Source organism: Rutidosis leptorrhynchoides, chromosome 2 (genome assembly GCF_046630445.1).
Source record: "Rutidosis leptorrhynchoides isolate AG116_Rl617_1_P2 chromosome 2, CSIRO_AGI_Rlap_v1, whole genome shotgun sequence".
NCBI classification, from domain to species: Eukaryota; Viridiplantae; Streptophyta; class Magnoliopsida; order Asterales; family Asteraceae; genus Rutidosis; species Rutidosis leptorrhynchoides.
Genome location: NC_092334.1, coordinates 701340429 through 701353967, shown reverse-complemented (window position 1 = coordinate 701353967; position 13539 = coordinate 701340429). Strand labels below are relative to the sequence as shown.

General features: G+C 33.5%; 1 pseudogene; it reads left to right on the top strand.

Annotated features, from left to right (window-relative positions):
• Positions 1-6035: 6035 nt before the first annotated feature.
• LOC139894249 (amino acid transporter AVT6E-like) lies at positions 6036-6988 on the top strand (annotated as a pseudogene).
• Positions 6989-13539: the final 6551 nt, after the last annotated feature.

The window sequence follows — 13539 nt, the reverse complement described above, 5'->3', positions numbered from 1 at the left end:
TTTGTATTGCAGACAGTGGTACCACACACACTATACTCAAATCTAAAAAATATTTCACTGATTTTAAAGTAACAGAATGAACGGTACATACTATATCATGTCCTGCAGATTTAATAAAAGGAATGGGAAAAGCAAAATTCATGTTACCAAATGGTACAAATTTTCTAATAAAAATTGCCTTATTTTCTCCTATGTCAAAGAGAAATTTGTTAAGCTTCTCTGACATATACCAAAATGGATATGATTATCAGTCAGTGACTACAGAAAATGATAAATATTTAAGTATCACTGACAAGAAGCATGTGATTGAAAAACTACCAAGACTTAGTTCTGGTTTACATTATACATATATAAATGTACCAAAAACACACATGGTAGTTAATGAAAAGGCATGTGATCCTGTAATGATCAATCTGTGGCATGAAAGATTAGGTCATCTAGGATCAACAATGATGAAAAGAATAATTCAAAATACACATGGACATCCATTGACGGATCAAAAGATCCCTCATGATGCAATTATCCCATGTACATCATGTTCACTTGGAAAATTGATAATAAGACCATCACCTCTTAAGGTTGAAAAAGAATCACCAATGTTTCTTGAAAGAATTCAAGGTGATATATGTGGACCAATTCATCCACTATGTGGACCATTTAGATATTTCATGGTCCTAATAGATGCATCTAGTAGATGGTCTCATATTTGTCTATTATCAAGTCGAAACATGGCATTTGCAAAATTTCTTGCTCAAATTATTAAATTGAGAGCACATTTTCCTGATTATACTATTAAAAGTGTGAGATTGGATAATGCTGGTGAGTTTACATCTCAAGCATTTAATTATTTTTGCATGTCTATTGGGATTGTTGTTGAACATCCTGTTGCTCATGTGCATACACAAAATAGTTTAGCCGAATCACTAATTAGACGATTGCAGTTAATAGCTAGACCATTGATAATGAGAACAAAACTCCCAGTATCCGTATGGGGTCATGCAATTTTACATGCTGCATCATTAATTCTTTTGGTTGTGCGGTTTATGTTCCTATCGCACCACCAGAACGCACTAAAATGGGTCCTCAAAGAAGGATGGGAATATATGTTGGATATGAAACATCTTCAATCATAAGATATATTGAACCCATGACAGGTGATGTTTTTACAGCACATTTTGCTGATTGTCACTTTAATGAAATATTGTTCCCTAGATTAGGGGGAGAAATAAAAAATAAAGAAAATGATGTTTCATGGTGTGAACCTCAATTAATGTATCTTGATCCTCGCACAAAAGAATGCGAGACCGAAGTTCAAAAAATAATGCATATGCAAGAACTTGCGAATAAATTGCCTAATGCATTTACAGATACGAAAAGAGTGACTAAATCATATATACCAGCAGCAAATGCTCCAGCTCGAATTGAAATTCCAAACGCTGGCAATAATGTCACTCTTGAGTCTTTACCATGCCAGAAACGTGGGAGGCCAATTGGTTCCAAAGATAAAAATCCTCGAAAAAGAAAATCAGCTGATAATGAGGTAAAAGAAAGTGTTCAAGAAGAACCACAAATCAATACTCCTTCTGCAGAGGAGATTGATGATGTCAATACGGAATTTTCAATCAATTATGTACATTCAAAAATACTATGGAACCGAAATGAAATAAAAAATCTTGATGAGATATTTTCATATAATGTTGCATATGACATCATGAATGATGATGATGATCCAGAACCAAAATCTGTCATGGAATGTCAAAATAGACATGATTGGGATCATTGAAAAGGAGCAATACGAGCTGAGTTTGAATCGCTCAATAAAAGAAAAGTTTTCGGATCTATCATTCTCACACCTAAAGATGTGAAACCTGTGGGATATAGATGGGTTTTTGTGCGAAAAAGAAATAAGAAAAATGAAGTTACAAGGTATAAAGCTAAACTTGTAGCTCAAGGTTTTTCTCAAAGACCAGGAATTGATTATGAGAAAACTTATTCTCCTGTCATGGATGCAATTACTTTTAGATACTTAATCAACCTGGTTGTTTCTAAAAATTTAGAAATGCATCTCATGGATGTTGTGACTGCTTATCTATATGGATCACTTGATAGTGATATATATATGAAGATACCTGAAGGATTTAAGGTATCAGAAGCAACCAATGCAAAACCCAAAGAAATATACTCAATCAAGTTACAAAGGTCTTTATATGGGTTGAAACAATCGGGTCGCATGTGGTATAAATGATTAATTGATTACTTGATAAGCAAAGGGTATACCAATAATCTTATTTGCCCATGTGTATTCATTAAGAAAACAACATCCGGATATGTGATCATAGCCGTTTATGTCGATGATCTTAACATCATAGGTACAAATAAAGAGATCCTTGAAGCCATTCAACTTCTAAAGAAAGAATTTGAAATGAAAGATCTCGGAAAAACCAAGTATTGCCTTGGTTTGCAGATTGAGCATATGTCTAATGGTTTACTTGTACATCAAACAACTTATACGGAAAAGATTTTAAAACGATTCAATATGGACAAGGCAAAACCATTAAGTACTCCTATGGTTGTTAGATCACTTAATGTTGACACTGATCCATTTCGTCCCTGTGAAGATCATGAAGATATCCTGGGACCAGAAGTACCATATCTTAGTGCAATTGGAGCTCTTATGTATCTTACAAATTGTACAAGACCTGACATTTCTTTTGCAGTTAATTTGTTGGCAAGGTTCAGCTCAGCTCCTACCAAAAGACACTGGAATGGGATCAAACACATATTTCGATACCTTCGAGGAACTACTGATTTAGGATTATTTTATTCTAACGAATCAAAACAAGATTTGGTTGGTTATGCAGATACAGGTTATTTATCTGATCCACATAAAGCTAAATCTCAAAATGGATATGTATTTCTAAATGGAGGTACCGCAATATCATGGCGTTCTCAAAAACAAACACTTGTTGCAACATCATCAAATCATGCCGAAGTGATTGCATTACATGAAGCTACTCGGGAATGTTTTTAGTTGAGATCAATGACACAACTCATTACTGATTCTTGTGGACTAGAACGCGATAAAAGTCTAACAACTATCTAGGAAGATAATGCAACTTGCATAGCGCAGATGAAAGAAGGGTATATCAAAAGTGACCGAACAAAACACATACCTCCTAGATTCTTCTCATACACTCAAGATCTCATTAAGAACAACCAGATTGAAATGAGATATGTTCAATCCAGCAAAAACTCTGCTGATCTTTTCACCAAAGCACTCTCAACTGCTATTTTCAGAACACACGTTCACAATATTGTAATGAGACATATTCAAAAGATGTAAAAGATCAACGATGTCTACTTGAGGGGGAGACAACTCTATACTGCACTCTTTTTCCCTTAGCTAAAGTTTTTTCCCACTGGGTTTTCTTTAGCAAAGGTTTTTAACGAGGCAGTAACTTATAGTTGATCTCCAAAATAAAATTTCTATCCAAGGGGGAGTGTTATGATAATTAAAATAATAATGTATATATGGATAGTCAAATTTGTACAAACTTTTAGTCAATTTTGTACCACTTGCATAGTATTTCTTAGTAGTATAAATACACCATGATGGTATGCTTGTAAACTTGCACCATTTCATAGAATTATATGAAACACATACTTATTCTCTCTTTACTAATATTTCATAAACAAATATAATTGTATTTGGTAGTTATAAGTTCAGAATTATAACACGGAGTTTTTTTATTTTGATTTGCAAAAACACTGAATTATATAATTTGCGGTTCCAATTCATCGAATAATGAATGGCCACAAATACATTGTAAAAAAAACAGAGATACAGTCTCAAACCTTGAAGCAAATGAACAAAAAAAAAAAAAAAAAAACTATCTTAATAATAAAAAGCACACCATGGGCAGATTGCTAAGCGTATTCGACTAGAGTTTCCGGTTGAGACATCCAAATGTGTAGTTGATGTGGATGGCAAAGCTTCGCGATTGAAGCCTATAACAAAACCTTAAGCTTTATTGATGTAACAAGAAACCTCCGGCATGTGAACTCTCCGCTAAACAAAGCTTTGTCCCGTGATCTTGAATAGACCAAATCGTTACGGCCCGATTCAAAAGCAAAATTTGAGGCTCCAATACCCATCCCCAACACCCATTCCTCCGTAAATTGTGCCATCTTCAGTGCAACACACAACGAAATTTTCCACCATCTAAACAAAGACATCTAAATTTGAGAGACTTTTAGACAATGTAATAATAAAGGTTCAACCGACTCAATTGATTCCGGACATCACACGCACCCCGCTTCATTGGGACTTGTAGGTATATGTTTTTTCTTTAGAACTTGCTTAACCCAAATCGCATCTTGATTGGCAAGCCAATGGATAATCTATAGTTAATATTAAAATGCTAAAATGATGATGTCATTATTAGACTAATTCCTTTGTTAAGAAAAAATCAAAAAGAAAAAGAAAAAAAATCTAAACATGGTGGGTGATGTCATTAATCTAAATAATTTTAAATTAAAATTAAATCTAATTAATTAATTATTATTATTATTAAATCTTATTAATAATTATTTTAATTTATTAAAATTAAATAATGTTTTAATTAATTATTTTGAATTGAGTACGGGAAGGTATAAAAGGTAGGAAGAAGGAAACCAATTCTAAATTTATATTTTAATTGACACTTTTAAAATAAAATCACAACCAATATCATCTCTTATAATTGGATGTGGATTGTCTAATACTACGTATGCATTATAGGTGTTTGATGAAATGTTCAGCTGACGAGTTTCTTAGTCGGACTCTGTGGTTCCACGGGTCATTAAACTAAATAACTTTAACATTTATGTTCACTTAATACCTAAAACATATCATTAAACTGTTTCGTTTAAACAAACCCGTGATTTCACGGGTCATTTCACTAGTAATAATAATAATCTTGGATGGAATCGAGTTGTTGCATATTTTTTCAGCACAAGACGACCTGCTTCCACGTTAGAGCACTGGGTGTGGTGACGCGTCAGTTCAGTGTTAGTTCAGTGTCTTGCTGATGCCTGGACGCTGACTGTACTGACATTGGTGAAAAAACAGGAGAATTGGGAAGATTGTCAGTTCAGTGTCTTGGAAAGAGAAAATATTTTATGTTTTTATTATTTAATTAATTTTTAAAAATAATTAATTTATTTTACCTTTTTATATTTGATTCGTTTTTCAATTATTACCATTATATAATAATTCATTTTTATTATTACTAGTTATAATTATAATTATTAATTAATTTAATCTATTAATTATAATTAGAACTTTTAAAATATACTCAATTGTTATTTTAAACATGCGTTATCTAAGAAGTAATAGTAATTGATTGAAATATTAGGATAAAGATGATAAACTATAAAATCTTGAAGGTCTAATTGGTCACTATTATTATATGAGAGGTAATAAAACATTCTTTAATGAAGGTCTAATTAAACAGTGCCTATTAAGTTTTTTCCAAATGAATATATTTATAATTATAATTGGGCCCACTAACTTACCACCCATCTTCCCCATTCTTTTCCTCTGTAACTGTTCAACGCATGTCTCAGAGGAAAAAATGGTTTCCACCGATTCAATATATATTTATAATTCATTTTTCGCATATAAATTCATGAATATAACACTCTAACGGTCGAAAATTTGAAAATTGGGACCCACTTAATGTTTAGATACACCGTCGTCTGCACGACTTTGATCTTCGCAACGCCGAAGCGACGCCGGCCGGGTGTCGAGTGACCGTCGGTGGGAAGCAAATCACCAACTCACGCTGGGCTGATGGCTTCCACACCTGATGCTCTTATAAAGCAACAATTGACGACACAGAATAGCCGTTAAATGGGAAAATTCTATTTGAGAAGCACAAACTTTATTTCATTCATTCATCAAAACATTTTATGAGTATTCTCACTCCTCAATACATTAGTCGTTAACTCAAGCCACTGAGATCTCAATTCAATTTTCAATAATAATCAAATCCAATTTCCCCCATTTCATCAATCTTGTAAGTACCCATTTTAACCCTTCTGTATTTATATTGTTTAAATCATAAAGTTGATTGCTTTTGCTTCAATTGTGGTATTTTTTAGTTAAAGATTCATACCCATTTGAACCCATAATGGGATATAACTATGAACAAATTCCCAAACATTCTTTTGTTGAACTGCAATTACAAGATGAAAATAGTCATAGGTCTCAAAACCCTAAATTAGGCCATCATGATGACTAAGATGATGACTTTGAGTTTGACAATTTGCTAAGATGTATCAGGTTCTGGGATTTATGGGGCTGTAGCTACATCTGTAATTGGGGCCGGAATTATGGCACTTCCTGCTACTATGAAAGTTTTAGGGCTAATTATTAGAATTTTTCTAATACTTCTGATGGGCATATTATCAGAAATTAGTGTTGAATTCCTTATTAGATTTACTGTTCAATGTAAGGCTAATTCTTACGGTGAAATTGTTCAATAAGTATTAGTGAAACTAGCAAGAATTTTATCTGACATTTGTATTATAGTCAACAATGCAGGTGTTATAATAGTTTATTTGATCATAATTGACGATGTTACGTCCGGTTCTCTTAGTCATATTGTTGTATTTGATCAATGGTTAGGTAACGGGTTTTAGGTTCATAAAAAAATTAAGTGATTTGATTGTGGTAATTGTTTGTCTTGCTCCATTATGTGTGTTGGATAAGATTGATTCTTTGAGTACTACTTCGGCTGCTTCAGTTGCACTTACGGTCGTGTTTGTGTTTGTTGCATTTGTTGTAGCGTTTATTAAGCCCGTAAAAGGTAAAACTGAACCTCCTAGATTGACCCTAAATTTTGGTTTAAAAGAAGCCATTCTTGATTTATTAATAGTGATCCCAATAGTTAGCGTTGTTGGTGTTGCTGGCAACATATATAGCATGCAAAGTAAATCTGAGTGATTTATTTGACCCATTCATTATGCTCAATTTGGATGGGTCATACCAATTTTGACGACACAAAAAAGTTACCCTTGTTACGTGACCGGATAATCGGGTAGTAGATAACGTCGACTTACATACAAAATAATATGTTTGTATCGTGTACGATTTTTTACATTTTCATTTGATTGAGTTTTGTTATTGTAACGATTAACCTTAGTGTAGTGTCGATTTGATCTCTCATGTTGTGACATTTCGTATCTAACTTCGAGTTGCAGTTAAGACCATATCTTGTGCGCCCGTGGTGTGCTCCCCGTTATCTGAGTCATCGATCTACAACGCCTCAACGGGACTTTGTGTGCCGCTGTAGGCCGAGTTCCGCAATAACCAAGTGAATTAAATCTTAAGGGAGAGGGGTTGGTTCCCAAATCCCTGCCCCGGGGACAAGGACATCTTTGTTACATGTCGACTCATGAATAGTCAACGTTCGTCTCGCCCAAATGCATTCACAGTAGACCACTAGCAATTTCAAAGAATCTTGGTTAAGGATTGTAATTTCAAATATACAACTTAACATAGTGCTTTGTTAAACTATACAGAGTATCATTTAACTATAACACGTGGAAGATATTGAACATTATATTTCTTGCGTTGTACACATTAACATGGCCAAAATATTCTTATATCATTTTATACATCATCATATTTGTAATTTATATTAGTAAATTTTTGCACAACTTATACTTGAGGTATATTGAACTAAGAATGTAAAAGGCACCAATTAGTTTTAGAAAATGATGGACTCTTGAACTTATATTGCAGGACATGTTGTGCGGGCTTATATTGATCCAACAAATTTATAGGCGCGGGTGATAGTGCCTAAGCTTGTTTATGGAGCAATGGTTTATTATATCTGGCAATAAAGAAATAATAGGCATTTTGGAAGAAACTCGAGGACCGTGGATCAGCTTTTTGAAGTGATATTCTCGACTGTTAGAATGAAGTTGTTATCAATGAAGTTTAAGGATTCAACTCCGGTTCGTTTAATGAAAGAGACATGGAAAGTTCCGTAAGCTTCTGATGGGATCTGGTTGGGTTTTAGGATATGTCTTTGTAATTTAGATATATTCTAGTTGGCTTGTTTGTTTTTGAGGTTACAAGATTCACTTGTAACCAAGGTTGTAAAAGTCGCGAGTCGGGGTCGCATCGGTCGAGACCTAAAAAGGACGCGTCGGTCGAGTCGGGGACGCGTCGGGGACGCATCGGTCGTTGACCAACGTTGACTTTATTAATAATTTCTTAATTATATATTTATATATGTATAAATAGTGATTCTGTACCATAAATTTCTTAAATAGAAACTTGAATTTAAATACAATCAAACTACAAACTCAATTAATGTTATCGAGTACATAATTAGTAAGGACATAGAGAAAAGAGCGGCCTAAAAAATGAAAACAAACCTTTTAAAACATATCACATCTTGACGAAAATTTGACTGATTTTGACCGTTTTTGACAAACTTTCACCGTCTTTGACAGACTTTGACCGAACTTTTATCTTTAACCGTCTTTTGAGTCGTTTTCAGAAAAAATAGGACGGACAACCCAAAAAAAGACGCATCGGCCGACGCGTCGGCCAAGTCGGCCGACTTTTACAACACTGCTTGTAACACTGAACTTTCATTGTATCATTTTTTTTTTTATTTTTTATTATTATTATTATTATTATTTTTAAAAAATTTATAGGCCTCGCTAATAAGAATATTTGACTTCTTTGTCAAATACATAAATTGCTTTTTGTGGCCACTCAATAAAGGAAACATGTGGATCAAATAGATCCATTCATTTATTTTAAATACAGGGTGTTATAATAATAATAATAATATAGATATGGATAGTCAATTTTGGTGTATACATATAGTCAATTTTGGTACACAAAGTATGTATTTTTATATTGAGATTTTAGGCTATAAATACTCATGAATGCAAGCATTAAACTTGCACCATTTCTCACACTTACAAAGTGTTTCTTTCTTTCTCTCCATTATCATCTTTGTTCTTACACTTCATTATTAGTATTCTAAATCAAGAATCAAATCACTAAAGGTAGTTATAAGCCTACTGAATTATAACATCAAGAATCAAACCACTAAAGGTAGTTATAAGCCTACTGAATTATAACATCAAGAATCAAACCACTAAAGGTAGTTATAAGCCTACTGAATTATAACACGTTATCAGCACGATAATCTTAATACTAAATATGGTTGGCTCTGCCACCAAAATGATATATGGTCGGTTATACCACCAAAATGATATATGGTCGGTTATACCACCAAAATGATATATGGTCGGTTATACCACCAGAATGATATAGGTCGGTTATACCACCTGAAAAAATATATGGTCGACACTGTCGCCAAATTTTCATTTATGTTTACTAATATTTATATTTTTGTTATATAACATTTATTTATGATTGCTTACACATGGTCGACACTGTCACCTACTTATCATTTATGTTATATTAAATTTATGTTTAATGTTTATATACTTATGAATATAAATTGACTCTAATTTATCATGATGTTTGTTTTAATTTTTGATAATAGAAAATGTCGAATCTGGAAAAGCTTAAATTTACTCCTTTAGAATCAACTGGAAACAACTACATGCCATGGGTTATAAAAGTAAAAATGCATCTTAAATCAATGGGCATTCTTGAAACCATAAATGAAAACAACACTTGTTCTGAAAAAGAACAAGCTACGGCATGTTGCTTTATTCATCAACATATTGATGAATGCTTACAAAATAATTATGTGACTGTAGAAGATCCCCATGTTTTATGGGAAGGTCTCAAAAGCAGATTCAATAATCAAAGAGAAATTTTACTTCCAGCTGCAATGGAACAATGGAGAACATTAAGGTTCCAAGACTTTAAGAAAGTAAATGAATACAGCTCAGCTCTGTATAATACATGTTCACAACTTAAATTCTGTGGACATGAAATTAGTGATGCAGACATGATGGAGAAAACTTTCTCCACAATGAATGCTGCAAACATCACAGTGCAAAGAAATTTGAGAATGCTAAAGTTCAAAACATATCCTGAACTTAATTCATATCTCTTAGTTGCAGAGCAAAATGATGAGCTATTAATGAAAAATCAGCAATCCCGTCCTACTGGTACACTTGCAATCCCTGAAGCAAATACTGCAAATAATTATAAACAGGGACAAGGACGCGGGCAAGGTCGTGGTTATAATAACCATCACCATCATCATGCCAAAAGCCATAACTATGGTAGAAACCATCCTTATGGTAATGGTAATGGGTGTGGACGTGGTCGTGGTCGTGGCCGTGGTGGTCAAAGAAATAGTAATCCACGAAAATATAAATATCAACCACAAAACAAGCCCATTAAACAAGATGTTGAAGAAAATTCTTCTAAAAATTCTGAAGAATCTTGCTACAGATGTGGTAGAATGGGCCACTGGGCTAATACTTGCCGAACATCTAAACATCTTGTTAAGATGTATCAGGATTCGCTGAAAGGTAAAGAAAAGGAAGTAAATTTTGTGGATAATATTGATCCAACAGTCACTGAGAAACCATCTGATTTATATGAAGATTTCTTGAATGTTTAAGTTGTGTGTCTTTTGAAAAATAAACGATTTAATATCGTCTGTCTTTGTCATTATGTTTGCTAAATGTTTCAGTACTATCTATTTGCGTTTAAAATATTGTGTAATATTAATGTACTCACTATTTATTTCTTATATATGAAGTTCAATATGAATTTTGATGGAATACAACATCAATCAAGTGGTGGAGATCTCTGTATAGCAGACAGTGGAACTACACACACTATACTTAAATCCGAGAAATATTTTATTGATCTAAAACCAACGGAAGGAACTATACATACAATATCAGGACCTGCTAACTTGATAAAAGGGATAGGAAAGGCAAATTTCATACTACCAAATGGTACAAAATTTTTAATAAATGATGCCTTATTTTCTCCCAAGTCAAGCAGAAATTTATTGAGTTTCTCCGACATATACCTTAACGGGTATGATTATCAGTCAGTGACAACAGAAAATGAGAAATATTTAAGTATCACTGACAAGAGTCATGTGGTTGAAAAACTGCCAAGACTTAGTTCTGGATTACATTATACACATATAAATGTACCAGAAATACATATGGTAGTTAACGAAAAATATATTGATCCTGGTGTATTCAGTTTATGGCATAACAGATTAGGCCATCCAGGATCAACAATGATGAAAAGGATTATTGAATGTACTCATGGACATCCACTAAAGGATAGAAAAATCCATCATGATACAATGGTTCCATGTACATCTTGCTCTCTTGGAAAATTGATAACTAGACCCTCACCACTTAAGGTTGAGAAAGAATCACCAATGTTTCTTGAAAGAATTCAAGGTGATATATGTGGACCAATTCATCCACCATGTGGACCATTTAGATATTTCATGGTTCTAATAGACGCATCTAGCAGATGGTCTCATGTTTGTCTGTTATCAAGCCGTAATGTGGCATTTGCAAAATTTCTTGCCCAAATTATTAAATTGAGAGCTCATTTTCCTGATTACACCATTAAAAGGGTGAGACTTGATAATGCTGGTGAATTTACATCTCAAGCATTTAATGACTATTGCATGTCTATAGGAATTGTTGTTGAACATTCTGTTGCTCATGTGCATACACAAAATGGTTTAGCCGAGTCATTGATTAAACGTTTACAGTTAATCGCTAGACCATTGATAATGAGAACAAAACTCCCTGTATCTATATGGGGTCATGCAATTTTACATGCTGCTGCATTGATTCGCATCAGACCAAGTGCAAGTCATAAATATTCCCCCCTACAACTTGCTTTTGGTCAAGAGCCAAATATTTCCCATCTTAGAACATTTGGTTGTGCAGTGTATGTTCCAATTGCGACACCACAACGTACAAAAATGGGTCCTCAAAGGAGGTTGGGAATATATGTTGGATATGAAACATCTTCAATATTAAGGTATATTGAACCTATGACAGGTGACGTTTTTACAGCACGTTTTGCTGATTGTTATTTTAATGAAACATTGTTCCCTAGATTAGGGGGAGAAATGAAAAATAAAGAAAATGATGTTTCATGGTGTGAACCTCAATTAAAGTATCTTGATCCTCGCACAAAAGAATGCGAGACAGAAGTTCAAAAGATAATGCATATACAAGAACTTGCAAATCAATTGCCTGATGCATTTACAGATACAAAAACGGTGACAAAATCATATATACCAGCAGTAAATACTCCAGCTCGAATTGAAATTCCAAAAGCTGGCAATAACGTCACTCATGAATCTTTGCCACGTCAGAAACGTGGAAGACCAATCGGTTCAAAGGATAAAAATCCTCGAAAAAGAAAATCAGCTGATAATGAAGTAAAAGAAAGTGTTCAAGAAGAACCACAAATCAGTACTCCTACTGCAGAGGAGATTGATGATGTCAATACAGAAATTGCAATCAATTATGCATATTCAAAAATATTATGGAACCGAAATGAAATGAAAAATCTTGATGAGAAATTTTCATTTAATGTTGCATATGACATCATGAATAATGATGATGATCCAGAACCAACATCTATGGTTGAATGTCAAAATAGACATGATTGGGCTCAATGGAAAGAAGCAATACGAGCTGAATTAGAATCACTCAATAAAAGAAAAGTTTTCGGATCCATCATTCTCACTCCTAAAGATGTGAAACCTGTAGGATACAGATGGATTTTTGTCCGAAAAAGAAATGAGAAAAATGAAGTTACAAGGTATAAAGCTAGACTTGTAGCTCAAGGTTTTTCTCAAAGACCGGGAATTGATTATGAAGAAACTTATTCTCCTGTTATGGATGCAATTACTTTTAGGTACTTAATCAGTCTGGCAGTTTCTAAAAATTTAGAAATGCATCTCATGGATGTTGTGACTGCTTATCTATATGGATCACTTGATAGTGATATATATATGAAGATACCTGAAGGATTTAAGGTACCAGAAGCATCAAATGCAAAACCCAAAGAAATGTATTCGATTAAATTACAAAGATCTTTATATGGGTTAAAACAATCGGGACGTATGTGGTATAACCGATTAAGTGATTACTTGATAAGCAAAGGGTATACAAATAATCTTACTTGCCCTTGTGTTTTCATTAAGAAAACAACATCCGGATATGTGATCATAGCTGTTTATGTTGATGATCTTAACATCATAGGTACAAATAAAGAGATCCATGAAGCCATTCAACTTCTAAAGAAAGAATTTGAAATGAAAGATCTCGGAAAAACCAAGTATTGCCTTGGTTTACAAATTGAGCATATGCCTAATGGTTTACTTGTACATCAAACAACATATACTGAAAAGATTTTGAAACGTTTCAATATGGACAAGGCAAAACCATTAAGTACTCCTATGGTTGTTAGATCACTCAATGTTGAAGCTGATCCATTTCGTCCATGTGAAGATCAAGAAGACATTCTTGGACCAGAAGTAC